General features: G+C 41.5%; 1 long non-coding RNA gene across 4 annotated transcripts; it reads left to right on the plus strand.

Annotated features, from left to right (window-relative positions):
• Window positions 1-7,641: 7,641 nt before the first annotated feature.
• On the plus strand, window positions 7,642-12,109 carry LOC126990097 (uncharacterized). 4 transcript variants are annotated; one of them, XR_007744005.1, is made up of 3 exons: window positions 7,642-8,046; window positions 8,420-10,451; window positions 10,620-12,109. It is a non-coding gene; the product is annotated as an uncharacterized LOC126990097 (long non-coding RNA). The 4 variants fall into 4 exon arrangements; XR_007744006.1 differs by having other exon boundaries at window positions 7,642-10,451; XR_007744007.1 differs by having other exon boundaries at window positions 7,642-10,451; window positions 10,788-12,109.
• The last annotated feature ends 6,598 nt before the right edge of the window (window positions 12,110-18,707 follow it).

Raw genomic sequence — 18,707 nt, forward strand, 5'->3', positions numbered from 1 at the left:
TCACCTCTTAAGGGTGACGGCATTGTTTTCAGGAAGGCCAATGAATATGAACCCCCAAAAGATATATGAACTGGAAAATATTAACAAGGCTTTTACTCAACTGTTTGTTAACTTCACACAAGGAATGATTCTTTGGAGATGGCAATGTAAAACACAAAGAAATATATAGCATCTTAATTATAATGGTACCATATAGGTGTCAGTAATAGAAGTAGTACAGATATATATTTAACAGTATTAGCTGTGATACTGCCATTCTGTTAATATCACAAGAATAAAGTGCATCTCAAATTGAATTGTGATTATTATATGGGTTCTGATAATGTTGCATTTATGTGAAAATGGGCTCAATATAATTTTATTCAAGTCATGATAGTTTTCATAGATAGCAGGATTAAAATATGATCATTAAACATGTATTTTCATGCAAAGGTGCACAATGAAGTTTAATTCTGTGTCTGAATAGCAAGTCTCATTATGACAAATGATGATGTTAACATTACTGTAAATCAACAACCTTTCCTGTACATTGAATAGAAAGTTTTAGCCCCCTAGAAGTGATGCATGGCCTTTACCTTGCCTGTGATATATAATGTAAATCATCTTTGAGTGAGATAGGTTGTGCTTCCAACAGTTGATTATTATCTTTACATGAAATGTTTTGTGCCAATATCATTGATATAAACAATTTCCTGTTTCATCATTTAAACCTCAATGCATACAATAAATGTTTCTTAAAATTTTCCAAATAGCAGAATGACGTAAACTATGTCCAGTATCCCAGATACTCCCATTGACATCTGAGATATGTTCCAGCCATGATGCTTCACCAGTTTTGACAATTTACATGCTTGCAAGCCACAGCTATGTAAATCAATTCCTAATATCAGAAGAAAATTAATGTTTTATGGCAGGGATGGCTAACCTTTTTTGCGATTTGTTTTTCCAGTTACCTTCCTCCCATACAGACTTGAGAGAGACAAGATATTTCCTTGTTTATGATATTACAGTTGGATCCTGCCAAAAATATATGAGTAGTGCATGAAAAAAGCTAATATCTACAAAAACATTATTTAACCCATAAAGGGCAGATGGCAGGTTTTTCTGGTCTGCCTTTTCCTCCCTAATTTTGAAGTTTGCATAAGGATTTATGGGTCAGCATGACTCCTAGGCTGCCACACAACTCCTCCATGCCATTCTCAGTGTTTCTGTGACTGTGACAATGGCAGGAAGAATTATTTTGGATCTACGTCTGATTCCACGCCCGAGTATCCACAGCCAGTGACCTCAATTCCTCATAAGCCTCCTCTTGCTCCCAAAAGAGCTCTCAGTGTGAGTGTGATTAGGAGAGAGCTGAAAGTGACTTTTCAAGTCTTGAAAGTGCTGTTGGTGGTGATGACAGCGACGGCAGAAGTGCTGAACTCCAGCCCCTTGTTTTATGAGGAAGGCTGAGCCCCATAATTGTGCAACCTCACTTTGGTTGCCATCCTATAGATCAGTCTCATTACAGTGATGATGGAAGTGATATATTGAAGAATCTGAGGATGCATCCCACCACCCATCAGGGTTATCAGATTCAGAATATGAGAGTAATGTAGGGGGTTTGTCGTGGGGTCGAGTGGGGTGAGTGTGAGGGCCCCTCACTACACCACACCATGCACAACTTGCACAGTGTTCCAAACACAGGCCTACTGCAAGGTAAAAGTTACTGCACTTCATCACATCACCACGAAAACACCACATGATGTAGAGACTTTGGGTTTAGGCAGATTGAAGAGGAAGGATGGATAAAGGAAATTTCCATAAATTTAAAGCTATTGGCTTAGGCAGAGCTGCGAAATTGATAATGGAAAGTGAGCAACTTTCGGGGAAATGTTTGAACATCCCCGCCCTTTAGGGGTTAAAGAGTTATTTGGATCTACCAACCCAGGACTTTCACATATATTTTTGTATTTGAAGCCTTCTTATCACTACTTTTTTCAGCTGAATAAAGGGAGTCATTATTAGATCAACATGAATATTTCAACCCCCCACCCCCCCCACCCACCCACTAAAGGAGTTCATGAAGTATCTAGTGTGATGATCAATAAGAGGTTGTGAGGGAGTGGGAAACCAGGGTGAGCCAACCCTTACAATCACTGGTTATAGAGGTGAGAATATCACACCATAGCAATGCAGCCAGATGTCAACCCTTCCAAACAAAGATTATGAACTAATCAATCAATCAAGACATACACCTCACTGCCCTTAGAGTAGTTCAGCATGCTCTCTAAAGACAGTTCCTCTCTCTATCCACACCACACTACATTCACACAACATATACACCTTTTCATAAAATTCAAATTTCAAAATGGCACACCTACATCATGCCTCGGAGTCCCCGCCTGGGGGGGGGGGGGACCACAAATTCCCCCAGGGAGGACTCCCCTTCTGGCTGCCGACCCGAGAGGTGTCTTGATAACTCCTCGAACCTCTTTCTTCTCAATTTCTGCAACATTTGCGGTCTTCGTTCTAATTTTCATTCTGTGGAACACCATCTCTCTTCCTCTAAACCTCACCTTCTCTTCCTCACCGAAACACAGGTTTCTGAGGCTACTGACAGCAATCTCTACTCTGTTCCCTCCTACTATCTCTATCCTAAATGTCAATCCAAAGCTGGATGTTGCGCGCGCAATGACATCACTTGCTCTCGTGCCCACAACCTTGATTCTTCAGAATTTTCCACCTTCTGGCTAAGACTTCATTGTCATTCTATTACTAAATACATCTGTGCTGTGTACCTCTCACCTAACTGTACTAACTATGTAAAATTCTTTGACTATTTGAACTCTAAAGTGGAGCACATCTTGACCCACTCTCCCTTTGCTAAAATCTCCATCCTAGGAGATTTCAATGTTCACCACCAGCTTTGGCTTTCATCCTCTTTCACTGACCAGCCTGGTGAACAACCCTACAACTTTGCTATTCTCAACAACCCACAGCAGTTGGTCCAGCACCCTACACGTATTCCCGACCGTCTTGGAGACAGGCCCAACATTCTAGACCTCTTCCTTACCTCAAACCCTTCTGCTTATTCTGTCAAACTGTCCTCTTCGTTGGGCTCCTCTGATCACAATCTTATTTCTGTATCCTGTCCTATCGCTCCTGTACACCCTCTGGACCCACCGAAGAGGTGATGCTTCTGGCATTTTGCTTCAGCTCGGTGGAACGACCTGAGGATGTACTTTTCCGATTTCCCGTGGAATGATTATTGCTTCCAGGATAGAGACCCCTCTGTGTGTGCTCAGCATATCAGAGGTGATTGTTTCTGGAATGGAGGCATACATTCCATGTACTTTCTCTACTCCTCACGCTAAAAAGCCTTGGTTTAATCATGCTTGTTCTCGTGCTGTCAATGATAGAGAGGCAGCTCACAAAAGGTACCAGAGCCTTCAAACTAATGCTAACTATGAACTATACATTTCAGCCCGGAATCATGCCAAATCTATTCTCCAACTAACCCAAAACTCTTTCATTAATAGAAAATGCCAAAACCTTGCTTTCTCTAACTCTTCCCGTGACTTCTTCATCTTTCCCTCCACTCCTCAGTCCTGACGGCAACACTGCCGTCTCATATATCTCAAAGGCTGAACTCTTCTCTCAAACTTTTTCTAAAAACTCCACTCTGGACGATTCTGGGCATATTCCTCCTACTTGTCCCCCCTCTGACTCTTTTATGCATGTTATAAAGATTCTTCAAAATGATGTTTTCTATGCCCTCTCTGGCCTCAATCCTCAGAAGGCTTATGGACCTGATGGAGTGCCTCCTGTTGTCCTTAAAAACTGTGCCTCCGTGCTGTCACCCTGCCTGGTCAAACTCTTTCGCCTCTGCCTGTCAACATCTACCTTTCCTTCCTGCTGGAAGTATGCCTTCATACAGCCTGTGCCTAAGAAGGGTGACCGCTCCAATCCCTCAAACTACCGTCATATAACTTTACTTTCTTGTCTATCTAAAGCTTTTGAATCAATCCTTAACCAAAAGATTCAAAAGCACCTTTCCACTTCTGACCTATTTGATCGCCAGTATGGGTTCCGCAAGGGGCGTTCTACTGGTGATCTCCTTGCCTTCCTAACTGACTCTTGGTCATCCTCTCTTAGCCGTTTCGGTGAAACCTTTGCTATTGCGCTGGACATATCAAAAGCTTTTGATAGGGTCTGGCACAAATCTTTGCTTTCCAAACTACCCTCCTACAGTTTCTATCCTTCTCTGTACCTTTATCTCCAGTTCCCTTTCTGACCGTTCTATTTCTGCCGTGGTAGACGGTCACTGTTCTTCCCCTAAATCTATTAACAGTGGTGTCCCACAGGGTTCTGTCCTATCTCCCACTCTCCTTCTGTTGTTCATTGATGATCTTTCCAAAACGAGGAGAGTGGTAAATATATAATATATATATATATATATATATATATATATATATATATATATATATATATATATATATATATATATATATATATATATATATATATATATATATATATATACTACAGAGTCCAAATTTCCCTCGCTCTTCTGGATTAAGCTGAAATCTATAAAATGACACATCTCTCTCTATTTTGGTTAGAACATCCAACATAACATTCCATCATTAACCGTGCTTGTGCTGCAAGTTGTGCACCAAAGTTTGCTTTGATAACTGACCACCACCACTGACCACCAAGATGGCCGTGCAGGCCTGCAAGAAACCTATATATATATATATATATATATATATATATATATATATATATATATATATATATATATATATATATATATATATATATATATATATATATATATATATATATATATATATATATATATATATATATATATATATATATATATATATATATATATATATATATATATATATATATATATATATATATATATATATATATATATATATATATATATATATATATATATATATATATATATATATATATATATATATATATATATATATATATATATATGTTTTGCAGCTGCACGGCCATCTTGGTGGTCAGTGGTGGTGGTCAGTTATCAAAGCAAACCTTGGTGGCGGCTGCACAACTTGCAGCACAAGTACTCTGTGTTCGTCATGGAATACGTATGTTGTGCGGTTGGATGTTCTAACCAACGGGAGAGATGCTGTGTCATTTTATAGATTTCCAGCGAATCCAGAAGAGCGAGGGAAGTGGATAACAGCTATGAGGAAGGAAAACTGGCGGCCGTCTGCTTCATTTGGACTCTGCAGTGCTCATTTTGTCAGAGGTAAATATAACAGGCAAGACTGATCAGATTAATACATGAGGTAACACTCATTAAGGTATTGTCCCGGGTCCCCTAGCTTATTGTGTGGCAGGGGATTACTCTGGAACGGGATTTACATGAGCTGGCGGAGGTAAACACGCATGTCGGCACTCAAGCTGGGGAAGAAAATAGGAAAGGAAATTTAGTGGAGGCAAAGTGCACAGAGGGACAGAGCTCAGTGCTGGGTGGAATATATAAGTGTACGCGGGGAAGTGACCAAGAGTGCGTAGTGTAAGGTGACTTGCCGTCACCTGCCCTCACCTGTTGTCACTTGCCCTCTCCTGTTTGCCTGCCTGTGCTGCCTACCTCGGCATCACTGGTCAGCAACAGGAGATCGGCGAGGCAGAGGGACAGCCAGTCAACCGACCAGCCAGACAGTCAGCCAACCAACCAATCAGCCAGTCAACCAGCCAGCCAGCCAACCAATCAGCCAGTCAGTCAACCACCTAGTCAGTCATCCAATCAACCAGTCAGCCATCCAGTCAGTCAGTTAGACAGACAGTCAGTTTACCAATCACCCAGCCAATCAACCCACCAGTCAAGCAGACAGCCAGCCAAAAAGCACTGATTTGTTCAATGTATCTTAGCTTCGCAGCATTCTCAAGCGATCTCGCGTAATCACTTAACACAAATGATGTTGAAGGTCCTGCCATTTGCCCGCGGGTAGTGACTTGGGGATGGGGCACATGTGGTCCGTCTGCTCACTCTACTGGGGAGGTGACCATCAGCGGGTTTGCAGACGACACACAAGGTGCAGATGATGCTATTTCATGACGTCACTGCAAAATCTCTCTCTCTCTCTCTCTCTCTCTCTCTCTCTCTCTCTCTCTCTCTCTCTCTCTCTCTCTCTCTCTCTATATATATACATTGCCTGAGGTGGACTTGCGCCGCTAGCTGCCTCGCTGGCTCCATGCTCCTGTGAGCCTCTGTGAGCCTAGTGCCGTGTCCGCTCGAGCACCTACCCCAGGCCCAAGGACGTGGTGCAGGCAGGAAACGCGGACAGGCTGGAGAAGGGGGCCGAATTCCAGCCGTCAACAGCTGTCCCTGGGCCCCGCCTGGTGTAAGCTGCCGCCGCCCGACCAGAGCGACGCAAGTGGCAGGCCTAGTGGATGGGAAGCCATGTCGCCTGACAGTGGACACTGGGGCAGAGGAAGTCTTGGGTCAGCCCGACACGGGGCACTGTGTGCAGCTCAAGGGGCCAGTGGAGGCTTGTGCCGGTGTGGACAGCACAGTGGAGCAGCTACCGGTGGACGTCGCCAGTCTGGAGGAGCCTTGCTTGCTGGGCCTCGACTACCTGACTCAGACCAAGGCTTGCGTTGGCCTTGGACGGAAGCTGGAGAGGGTGCGCGGACAGGTGCCCTTGCTTCCAGAGGTTTTTCGAGCTTGGCTGCGTGGGGGTAGTTACGGCCGAGCGAGGGCTCCTTGCCCCGAGGGTGGGGGCCAGGAGCCAGTGTCGACTGTCCAGAGCGTTGCCTAGAGCGGAAGGCATGGAAGAGCCCACTGAGGACTTGCGGCTGGTTGACGGCGTGGCTGATGGGCAGAGCCCCTTTGGGGCACAGGAGGAGCTGGTTGCAGTGTTGGTGGCTGACCTCTTTGACGAGGCCCGCGAGGTACCTGCTGGTGCCAAGCTGGGCACCTGTGAGGAGAAGACGTAAGCCCCAGCAGCAGCGAGGAGGATGCGTCAGAAGTCAACCGTGAAGCGGACGAGCACTTGGGCGGTGCGGGCGAAGCGACAGACGTCAGTGACTACCCTGAGGAGGGACTTGGGGCTGCTGACGCCCCTCTGGGTGCCACCACCTGCCTGCCACCACCTGCATCTCCCCAGCGGCGCCCTTGGCGAGAGAGGCGAAGGCCGGGAGGGGGGGGGAATAGTGTTACTCCAGGGGGGTATTTTTGTACATTAGGGGGGTATTTTTGTACATTACTGTTGTACTTTAAGGGCGCTAGTTTGGGGTGCGGAGGTATATGTGAGGTGGCTGGCGGGGGGGATGCACCGCAGCGGGGCGGGAGAGAGTGGATACAGCCGTTGCCTGAGGTGGACTTGCGCCACTAGCTGCCTCGCTGTCTCCGTGCCCCTGCTCGCCTCCGTGAGCCTAGTGCCGTGTCTCGTGCCCCTCTGAGTAAAACTCGTTTCTCTAAATGCTTTTTTATCTTTACATGAATTCCCAAGTGGTATACTGAGATTTGTGGGCATAAAAAACACATGTAAATGGAACCTGTTATAATTATGATTGGGGAAGAGAGGGATGGGGGGGGGTAGAACACCTAAGAGAAGTAGGGGAAGAAGAAGACAGGAGTGTATGGAGAGAATTGATAAATCGCCTTTGCATTACCAAACTTCTCCCTTATTCCTTTCTCCCGTTACTTCTCTCATGCCTCTAAGGAAGTGGTGGCACTGCTGTTAGCCCCCCCTCCCCCCCCACCCAAGGCTGCTGTGGTATTTGACTTGCTTGTTGAGATGAGACATCACATGGGTGGAAACAGGAAAGTGACAACACCATAAGCCATCAATTACCACGGCCTTCCCTTCTCATCTGCCAGTTTGGTGTGGTTTGCCTACAGAACTGTCATCCTGCCCACCCTGCTGCCAGGAAAGGCCTGCTCTGCTTTGGTGACTGCTGTGTTGGAGCCTTGTCACTCAAGTGGAGCACAATGTACGCCACCCCCGCCAAGGCTGTGCCCACGTCCCCCCAACCACCCCACATTCTCTAGAAAGGCGAAGGGTGCGTGGAGACATGATCGAGGTTTATAAATGGATGAAGGACTTTAATAAGGGAGACATTCATAAGGTTCTGTTGGTAAGAGAACCGGGTAGGACACGAAATAATGGGTTTAAACTGGATAAATTCAGATTCAACAGGGACATAGGCAAAAATTGGTTTACAAACAGGGTGGTGGATGAGTGGAATATTCTTAGCAGTCATGTGGTGAGTGCCAATACAATTGTCACATTCCAAAATAGATTAGATAAATTCATGGACAGCGATATTAGGTGGGGTTAGATACACGGGAGCTTAGATTCAGAGGAGCTGCCTCGTACAGGCCTACCTGCAGACTTGCAGACTCCTATGTTCTTATGTTCTCTCGTCCCGCCAGCCCAGGGTATGGCACAACAGTGTTCAGTCTGTGGCTTGAGTTACCTCCCACTGCTCTGCCTGAATCCCGCCATCAGTGCCTGACCTAAGGATGACCAGGGACTAACACCTTGCCACCATCTTGAAGAGGATGTCCTCCCCCTCCCTGGCACCACCATACTGCATCCACCCTCCCACTGATATGTTAGATCCCTGAACTCTTAACCTGTCATTTTGTACTTGTTCTTTACAATGTGTTTATAATGTGTACATTTTAAGCTTTTGTAAGATTTTATATGCCCATATAGAGTGGGAACTGAATGTGAAAAAGAATGCAAAATAATTTTGAATGGTGAAGAAATGGAGGAGGTCAATGAGTTTAAGTACCTTGGATCAGTTATGTGTAAGCATGGTGGTATGGAGGGAGAGATAAGAGAAAGGGCATTGCAAGGAAGAAGGGTAGTAGGGTCTTTGGGACGAATCATGAATGGCAGAAGTGTGAGCATGGAAGTAAAGGGGGATTTGAGAAATACAATAATAGTACCAACCCTCACATATGCAAGTGAAACGGGGGCCTGGAATGAAAGTCAGAGGTCTAGAGTGCAGGCAGTGGAGATGAGTTATTTGAGGAGTGCTTGTGGTGTGAGTAGAATGGATGGAATGAGTAATGAAAGTGTGTACGAGCATTTTGGAATGTGTCACAGGGGTGAAGGGAAGAAGTGTGGAGTGGTGGAAGAAGTGAAGCAATAGACCTTAAAGTGGTTTGGCCACATGGAGCGAATGGAGGAGAGTAAGATGACCAGAAGGGTGTATGTGAGTGAGATAGAGGGAGGGAATGCTAGAGGACGACCTCCAGTGAAATGGAGGGATAGGGTGCAAGAGTACGTTAGGGAGAGGGGGAAAGATCTTTGAGAAACTTTGAGCAGGCAAGGAGGGAGCGTCTGGAAAGAGAAAGTTGGAAGCTCTTCTGCCATGGCTATCCCCTGGTGGGAGCTCCTAGGAGCAGGCATTGATGAAATGATGATGATGATGATGATGATGATGATTTAAGCTTAGCGGCTGGAAAGACCAAATACACTATATTATTACTAGTAACACACACACTTAACCAATAAGCCCTGGCCACAACAGCCAGCCCAGCACAGTCACCAAAAAGATCAAACCTTTCACAGTACACACCAACCACATGCAGCCTAGGATGGAAAGTGAATAATAGATCATGCTGTTACAGTCACCATTTGTTCCAATACATGATGATTTTCTGTTCTCTGTGCTACACACAGCCTTATAACTCCACCACAACAAACACTTGCACTCACACACACAGCAGAAGTGAATCAGCACAGCACCTCAGGAGAAGTGGACCTTCATGTGCCTGACAATCTCACCCTTAGTCGTGAAACGTTTCCCACAAACATCGCACTTGAACCCTTTATGACCAGAGTGTCTGAAGAGGTGCCTGTCCAATGTACTCTTCAGTTTGAATCTTTTCCCACAAACTTCACACTCATGATTTCTTGCATCAGTGTGTGTAAGGGCATGTTTCTTGAGGGTACCCTTCTCACTGAAACATTTACCACAAACTTCACACTCATGATTTCTTTCACCAGTGTGTGTAAGGGCATGTTTCTTGAGGGTACCCTTCTGACTGAAACATTTTCCACAAACTTCACACTCATGATTTCTTTCACCAGTGTGTGTAAGAGTGTGTACTTTCAGGCTATTCTTCTGACTGAAACATTTCCCACAAACTTCACACTCATGATTTTTTCACCAGTGTGTGTAAGAGTGTGTAATTTGAGGGTACCCTTCTGACTGAAACATTTCCCACAAACTTCACACTCATGATTTCTTTCACCAGTGTGTGTAAGAGTGTGTAATTTGAGGTTACCCTTCTGACTGAAACATTTCCCACAAACTTCACACTCATGATTTCTTTCACCAGTGTGTGTAAGAGTGTGTAATTTGAGGTTACCCTTCTGACTGAAACATTTCCCACAAACTTCACACTCATGATTTCTTTCACCAGTGTGTGTAAGAGTGTGTAATTTGAGGTGACCCTTCCGACTGAAACATTTCCCACAAACTTCACACTCTTGATTTCTTTCACCAGTGTGTGTAAGGGCATGTTTCTTGAGGGTACCCTTCTCACTGAAACATTTCCCACAAACTTCACACTCATGATTTCTTTCACCAGTGTGTGTAAGGGCATGTTTCTTGAGGGTACCCTTCTGACTGAAACATTTCCCACAAACTTCACACTCATGATTTTTTTCACCAGTGTGTGTAAGTGTGTGTAATTTGAGGTTACCCTTCTCAGTGAAACATTTCCCACAAACTTCACACTCATGATTTCTTTCACCAGTGTGTGTAAGAGTGTGTTTCTTGAGGTTACTCTTCTGACTGAAACATTTTCCACAAACTTCACACTCATGATTTCTTTCACCAGTGTGTGTAAGAGTGTGTAATTTGAGGTTACCCTTCTCACTGAAACATTTCCCACAAACTTCACACTCATGATTTCTTTCACCAGTGTGTGTAAGGGTGTGTCTGTTGAGGGTACTCTTCTGACTGAAACATTTCCCACAAACTTCACACTCATGATTTCTTGCACCAGTGTGTGTAAGAGTGTGCAATTTGAGGTTACCCTTCTGACTGAAACATTTCCCACAAACTTCACACTCATGATTTCTTGCACCAGTGTGTGTAAGAGTGTGCAATTTGAGGTTACCCTTCTGACTGAAACATTTCCCACAAACTTCACACTCATGATTTCTTTCACCAGTGTGTGTAAGGGCATGTTTCTTGAGGGTACTCTTCTGACTGAAACATTTCCCACAAACTTCACACTCATGGTTTCTTGCACCAGTGTGTGTAAGGGTGTGATGTTTGGGGTTACTCTTATTACTAAACCTTTTGCCACACTCCTGGCTTTCATGAGGTCTTACACCAGAGTGTGTGGGTGTATTTGTTGAGGTCATCCTTGCACCTTGCAGCCTCCACTGCAGCACTACTCTGGATGTGAGGAGTTCGCTGGCCTTGAGGAACCTCGGAGTTGCCGGAGAAGGCGGCGAGGTTGCTTCAAAGCCACACTCAGTGAGCAATTGAGCAGGCAAGACGTGGGATGCACCAAGGAGTCCTGAAGTCAGCGGCACCAAGGACAGAAGAAGTACTGAGCACAGCAACTGTCTCGATGCCTCACTTCAACACTAACACCAGTGGTGGCCATTGGGACACAGACATGTGCTGAAAAAAAAAAAAGAAAGACTGGTACGGAAACTGAACTTGGAGGGAGTGATCAGGGCGGTGGTGGGTGCACATAAAGTAAGCCACAGGCCACCGGGTCAGGCAAATAGTGCGTGTTGATGATATCATCAGTCTTACATTATTTACGAGGACCACACTGTTTTTCTGATAGGTTTGTATATGTTTCAAATTATTCTGGTTATTGATTATTCTTGGGAGTGTGGGGGAAGGGGGGCAAAAAAATAACTGCAAGTGTCACATGAGCTGGCAGGGATAATCCTACAGGGAGGGACACACGGACTTGGTATCATTGCTGGGGTGATGGTACTACGCACTCATTGGCCAAGTCTTAACTTGTTCTAACATGCATGAAATTAAGTTCGTATTCCTACCTAAACCCTTTTGAGTTTCAAAGTAACAAACAGACTGTACCAATAATAAACTAATGCAATAATATATTCACTGATACATGTCTTTTGAACTAACCTAAATAAATCTGAAGCGACATTCATAACAATACCAAGACAGAAGTACACATAAACGGATAATATCCAGTGACCACAGCTGCAAGCTTGATAGTTTTAAGGCCTGTTAAGGCTAGATTTTTTTCCCCCTACTGCAAAGTGCTAGGCTACAGTCTACACGCACACACACACTCACACACACAAACACACAAAATGTGTCATTTGTTAACTCATTTATTGTAAGATTTCTTGGTATATTTTTAGTCGTGATATTAATCAGAATGTGTAATGACACTGCATAGTCACAACATAAACACTTTAAATAGCCATAGGAAGAGTGGTAGTTGGCCCAAGCCCGTCGTGGTGCAGGAAAGTGTTTATCGTGACGCCATCTATTCTTGGCTCATGCTGTGCCCGGAAGCTCATTCTTGATTTCCCTTTGACAGTTCCTCTAGAGCAGTGGTTCCCAAACTTTTTCAACTTGTTACCCAATTTAACATACCACATTAAGTGTGTTACCCCTTTCACAAAATGTTGTCAATATTGATATACAGTACCCTCTCGAGTTTCGCGCTATCCAAGTTTCACGATCCTCGAGTTTAGCGCTTAGTCCTAAATTCTTACCATCACGACTTTAGCGCATTACCGCCACGAGTTTCACGGTCCTTTGACATGTACGGGTCATGTCTACCTACCGTCAGCGTCATGCGTGCTGCCTTAAAAGGCGGTGTCCAACCATTGGGGCTATGGGTAACCGCAGTTGCCCGTATGCCCAACCGGGAGCGAGCTGTTGGTTGTCCGTATGATTGGAAAACAGTTGTGAGTAAGAGCGTGGGTTCGTGGGTACCTCACGGCTGTATGTAAACAAACAGACGACGGCAGTGGCTGAGGAGTGAGGAGCAGTGGAAGATGGCCCACCAAGAGACTCCTAAAATGGACTGGCAGAGCTGCTTTGCTTACTACTTGATTAACAAGATAAGAGAACACCCCGTGCTGGGGAACCACAGTCCAAAAAACTTTTTTCTCGAGTCTATGAAAATTGTAGCTCTCCCAGTGATATTTTCCTCTTTTTCTTTTTCTTTTGACCTGTAATGCATGGCAGCGACGGTGAAAAGTAACAGCGGAAAGTAGCAAAAGGGCATAGAAAACCAAAATCAGGGAAAGAAAAGAACAGAAAAACACCAAAGTTTAGGGTGAAGTGTATAAGTGCGCACTGTGAAGTAAATAAGGGCCACTTTCACAGTCACTGTTTGTTTTGATCATTACCAATGGCGACGATCGACGCTATAATTTTCCACGTGAAATTGGCCAATGGGGTAGTTGTGGCTGCAGAGAAAGCGACAGGTGTTGAGAGTGTGTGGTAAGGTGCGGGGCAAGGCTAACCCCGCAGCCGCTATGAGGTAAACATTGAAACATTTGAAACATTTTATTATCCCTTTATACAATTATGTATTTACAATAATTTTGTAGTGCAGGGAGCCCATTTAAAGCTGGGAGCTTTTGGGGCAGTATTGGAAACTTAGGTGCTGGATTTAATCAATAGTGCAAATATATATATATATATATATATATATATATATATATATATATATATATATATATATATATATATATATATATATATATATATATATATATATATATATATATATATATATATATATATATATATATATATATATATATATATATATATATATATATATATATATATATATATATATATATATATATATATATATATACAAACATATAATATATGACAAAAGTAAAATGATGATAATAATAATAATAATAATAATAATAATAATAATAATAATAATAATAATAATAATAATAATAATAATAACAATAATAATAATAGTTATAGTAATAATAATAATAATTAACATTGTGATAATTATAAAGTAATAGTAGTGTAAATAATAATTAAAGTGATAATATTAACACAATATCATTAGTACAAAAATTGTAATTGATTTATAAAAATAATATGGTAGTACTGTAAATGATAATGTAAGTAATAGTATTAATACAATAATAATAGTATAAGATAATAATTGATTAAGCTGAGGACACACTCTGACAGATGATACATGGACTTAATAATTATAATTGAGAAGAATATGTTATTTAAATTGTTTTTTAAAGGAGTGTATTGAATTTAGAGCTTTAATATTATTAGAAATAGAATTCCAGGTTTTAGGTCCTGAATAAGAAAGTGAGTGTTGAAAAGTGTTAAATTATGGGCAGGTGTACGTAAATTTTCATGAGTACGGGTGAAATAAGTATGTTGTGGCTGTAAGGACACGGAGGTTTCACTTTTGATCTTTTTATACATGTAAATACCAATTTGTAGCTTATTTATGTCAAAAAGTTTTAAGGAATTTGTTTCTTTAAAGAGAGGTTGTGTGTGGGCAATGTAGTCACTGTTTGTAATAATTCTTATTATTTTCTTTTGAAGTCTAAACAGAGGTAACAGGTGTGTGGGGTAGGTGTTGCACCAGATAGGTGTACAGTAATACAGGTGTGGTAATACATGTGCGATATATAACATTTTCAAAACATCAATGGGCATTAATTCTTTAATTTGATATAACAGAGATACTAGCCTGGATAATTTAAGGATTTGGTTTGTTACGTGATGCTTAAAGGTGATGGTATCATCATACGTTATTCCTAATAATGTATGATTAATAGTTCTGCTTATAATGTCATGGGAAAAAAATAGGGACGGAAGCACTGATGGTGACTTATTAGTAAATAGCATATAAAATGTTTTGTTTAAGAACATAAGAACGCAGGAGTCTGCAAGAGGCCGGTAGGCCTGTACGAGGCAGCTCCTTTTACCGTTAATCTATTACTCAGACACCATTTATGGTGTAATGTGTATATTATAATGTACATGTGTATGTATGACTGTTCGTGTGGCGACACCCGGTCGGTGTCGCACAACAGGATGTCTAACAACACGTCGTGCTTTTGGCCGTGGGAAGCTGTGATGAACTGACACTAGGATCAGCAAATGATGACTTTCATCAACAGTCATCAACCGGAAGCCCCACCCTTCCGGACGAACTACAAGCAAATAAAACAGGCGAACAACGCAGAGAAGAGGAGAGAAGACGGGTGACGGGCAGGCGAGCGGTGCTTCGCCCAGCGCCTGCAGCGGTGTGGCTGTCTCTGATTTCGTGCGTCTCGCTCACGTAAACTGTAAACCTTATGTAGTACAACTGTTAATATAGTTAAAATACATTTGGTATTTGTATCAATCTGAGAGAGAGAGCTAAAGTGAACTAAAGTGAACTTATAACGGCTACCGCTCGGCCACACATCACTTAACTAAAAGGCTATTGTGTTGTCTCAACCACTTCAATCAACTGGAGAACGCAGGCAACGGTACACCAGACCTGATGTGAGATAACAGTTCGCGCCTTAATCAAAAACACAAAAAAACAGCTAACAAAAAGGCTAACAATGGAAGGTTTGTAAGTCAATGTTTGCTGTATGTATCATGTAAGTAGGATTTTCACCAGTAATATTTAAGGTTGAGTCATCTGCGAAAAGGATTGTTTTAAGGTTTGTAAATATGTAAGTAATATCATTTATATATAAGAGAAACAGGATTGGACCTAAGACACTGCCCTGTGGAACACCGTATTGAATAGGTAGAGATGCAGATAGACAAGTGTGGAATTTGGTTGATTGAGTTCTGTGGGATAAGTAATCCTGAAACCAGTCATGAATACCTCTAATTCCATAGTAATACAACTTACGTAATAATATATCGTATCTGACTGTATCAAAAGCTTTGGTGAAGTCAACAAAGATGCTTAATAATGACTGTTTATTATCTAAAGTGTTATAGATTTCTTCTGAATAAGTTCTCAAGGCATCGAAAGTGTTTAGACCACGACGAAAACCAAACTGACTTGGATTAAGTATGTTTTTAGTTTCAAGAAAATTTATGAGGAATTTTTTCATTACTTTTTCAAAGATCTTAGAAAAAACATTTAGTAAGGATATTGATCTATAATTACTTAGTTCATCTTTGGGGCCTTTCTTATAGATGGGGACAACAGTTGCATGTTTTAGGAGTTGAGGAAATTTACCATTATTGATAGAATTATTAAAGAGTATGGACAAGGATATTGCAAGTTGGTTTTTGCTGGTTTTTAATACAGATACTGGAATTTCATGCACATTGCACTTTTTGTTTTTAAGGGAATTAATTACAGTAATTACATCTTGGGGGATAATTATAGGAATTGTCATTGAATGAGGAAAGTCACCTTGAAGAAAGCTGAGAGGGTCTGTGGTGCAAGGTGGTAGAGTGTGATCTAGTTTAGGTGCAACATTTGTGTAAAATTCATTAAAAGCTTGTGCAATTTGTAAAGGTTCAGAGAGTTTTTTACCATTACAGATTATGTTATTTGTGGAACTCTTCTTATGGTCATGATTAGAAAGTTGGTGGATTGTTCGCCATATTTTACAGGTGTTATTTTTAAAATTAGTGAATTGAGCCATATAGTAAGATTTTTTAGCTTGTCTTATAGTATTATTTAGGATGTTACGGTATTGTTTGTATTGAGCTTCAGTGACAGCAACAATTTTATAGTCCTTAACCCTTTCAATACGATGACGCCTACGTAGGCATCATGAAGCCCCAGTAGCATATACGATGACGCCTACGTAGGCGTCATATTTCTATTCTGTTTCTTCTTCTATTGAGTTGTCCCGTACTTTGTGTTGGTTACTAAGTAAAGACGCCGTATGCTGTCCTTGAAATCCTATTGCTCCTCCCACCATCCTTGTTCCCACCAATCACAAAAAATGAGCTACAGTATGCACCGCCTTCTTCCTGCCTTGCGTCTAAAATTAGGAAGTCTCATTGGCTCTCTCTCTCTCTCTCTCTCTCTCAGACACCGAGGCGCCGACACCATCACGTCTCGCCCACCTCTCTCTCTCTCTCTCTCTCTCTCTCTCTCTCTCTCTCTCCCAGACACCAAGGTGCCAACACCACCACTCCTTGCCTTTCGACGTGACCGTGACATGTTGACTGAAAATTAGCAGCATAATATACGGAGGCGACAAGCAGATACATGCCGGCTCAGGTTTCCCGCGTGTGGTAGCGCGCGGCCGAGCACGCCGTATATCAGCCAGGCGGGCTTTTTGAACATCCGGCGTGAAGGGGTTAAATAGATAACTTTTTGTCCTTATAGAGTTTAGTACTGCCTCTGATATCCAGGGATTGTTTAATCTTTTTTTCAGTTATTAATTTAGATTTAAGTGGAAAACAATCACTAAAAGCTTGTTTAATATTGTCTAAGAAAATATTACAGTTGTTATTGATGTCGTGTTCATTAAGGAGAGCATTCCAATTGATCATATTGATTTTTTTAGCAAATTCTTGTTTATTTGTTTGATTTATTACCCTAAACTCAATTTTATGTAGATTTTTAGATTTAGAGGGAACTTTAACATTAAGGAAAATTGGTAGATGGTCCGATATTGGGTAATGGATTATACCAGATGAGAAAGTGTTGAAAAAATTTGTAAAGATATGATCAAGTAGAGACGGTTCACCTAGATTGAAGCTGTCTGGAAAACGTGTTGGTCTTGAAATGTGTGGGAAGAAATTCATTGTTTGGAGGGTTGCAAGAAAATTGTTAGTTGGGGTATGGGTAGTATGTTCCAGCAAATTTATATTTAAATCACCTATAAGAATTATTTTTTTGTTCGTTACAGTGTTATTTTGTAGTAATGTACATAAGGTGTTTGTAAATTCTTCCACAAATTCATGTTTACTGTGAGGTCTGTATATTGCACAAAGTATGAATGAAAGTGAGTCTGAGGTAATCTTAACAGTATTGATTTCAATATTATCATTAGTTAGAGATAGATCTTGTAATTGTTCTGACTGTATATTATTTGAAATAAAAATGGTGACTCCACCTTGTGCTCGGTTGGTCCTGACGAGGTGATAAGAGTGATACCCAGGAAGTTGATAAATGTGTTTGTTATTAGTATTTAGCCAGGTCTCAGTGATTGCCAGGATACCTGGGGTAGTGGAAAGGGTATTAAGGAAGGCTATAATGTTGTCAATGTTCTTTGGGAAGGATCTGGAATTTATATGTACAATATTTATTTTATTTGAGTTATGGTTAGATAATTTGTTGTATGCATCAAGATCAAAATAGTTTGAAACAGCGTTAAGATCAGTGTGTCCATGGAAATGATTAATGATTTCAAGAGCTATGTCATTAGTGTCCTCAGTGTGTGGGTGAGTATTGTCATCAAACAATGTGTCATATAGGTGGGTCATGGAAAGTAATTTACTTTGGGAAGAAAAAAGAAAAAAAAATATATATATATATATATATATATATATATATATATATATCTATATATATATATATATATATCTATATATATATATATATATATATATATCTATATATATATAGCATTCTATAGCACAGTGGTGTGTGTGAGTTGAAATAATACGGTAGTGGCATGGAGACTAAATTAAGTAAAAGTAGTAATAGTAGTAAAAGTAGTGGTAGTAGTAGTGAGGTAATAGTAGTAGAAGTGGTAATA

The sequence above is a fragment of the Eriocheir sinensis genome, unplaced genomic scaffold, assembly GCF_024679095.1.
Source record: "Eriocheir sinensis breed Jianghai 21 unplaced genomic scaffold, ASM2467909v1 Scaffold1449, whole genome shotgun sequence".
Taxonomy (NCBI): domain Eukaryota; kingdom Metazoa; phylum Arthropoda; class Malacostraca; order Decapoda; family Varunidae; genus Eriocheir; species Eriocheir sinensis.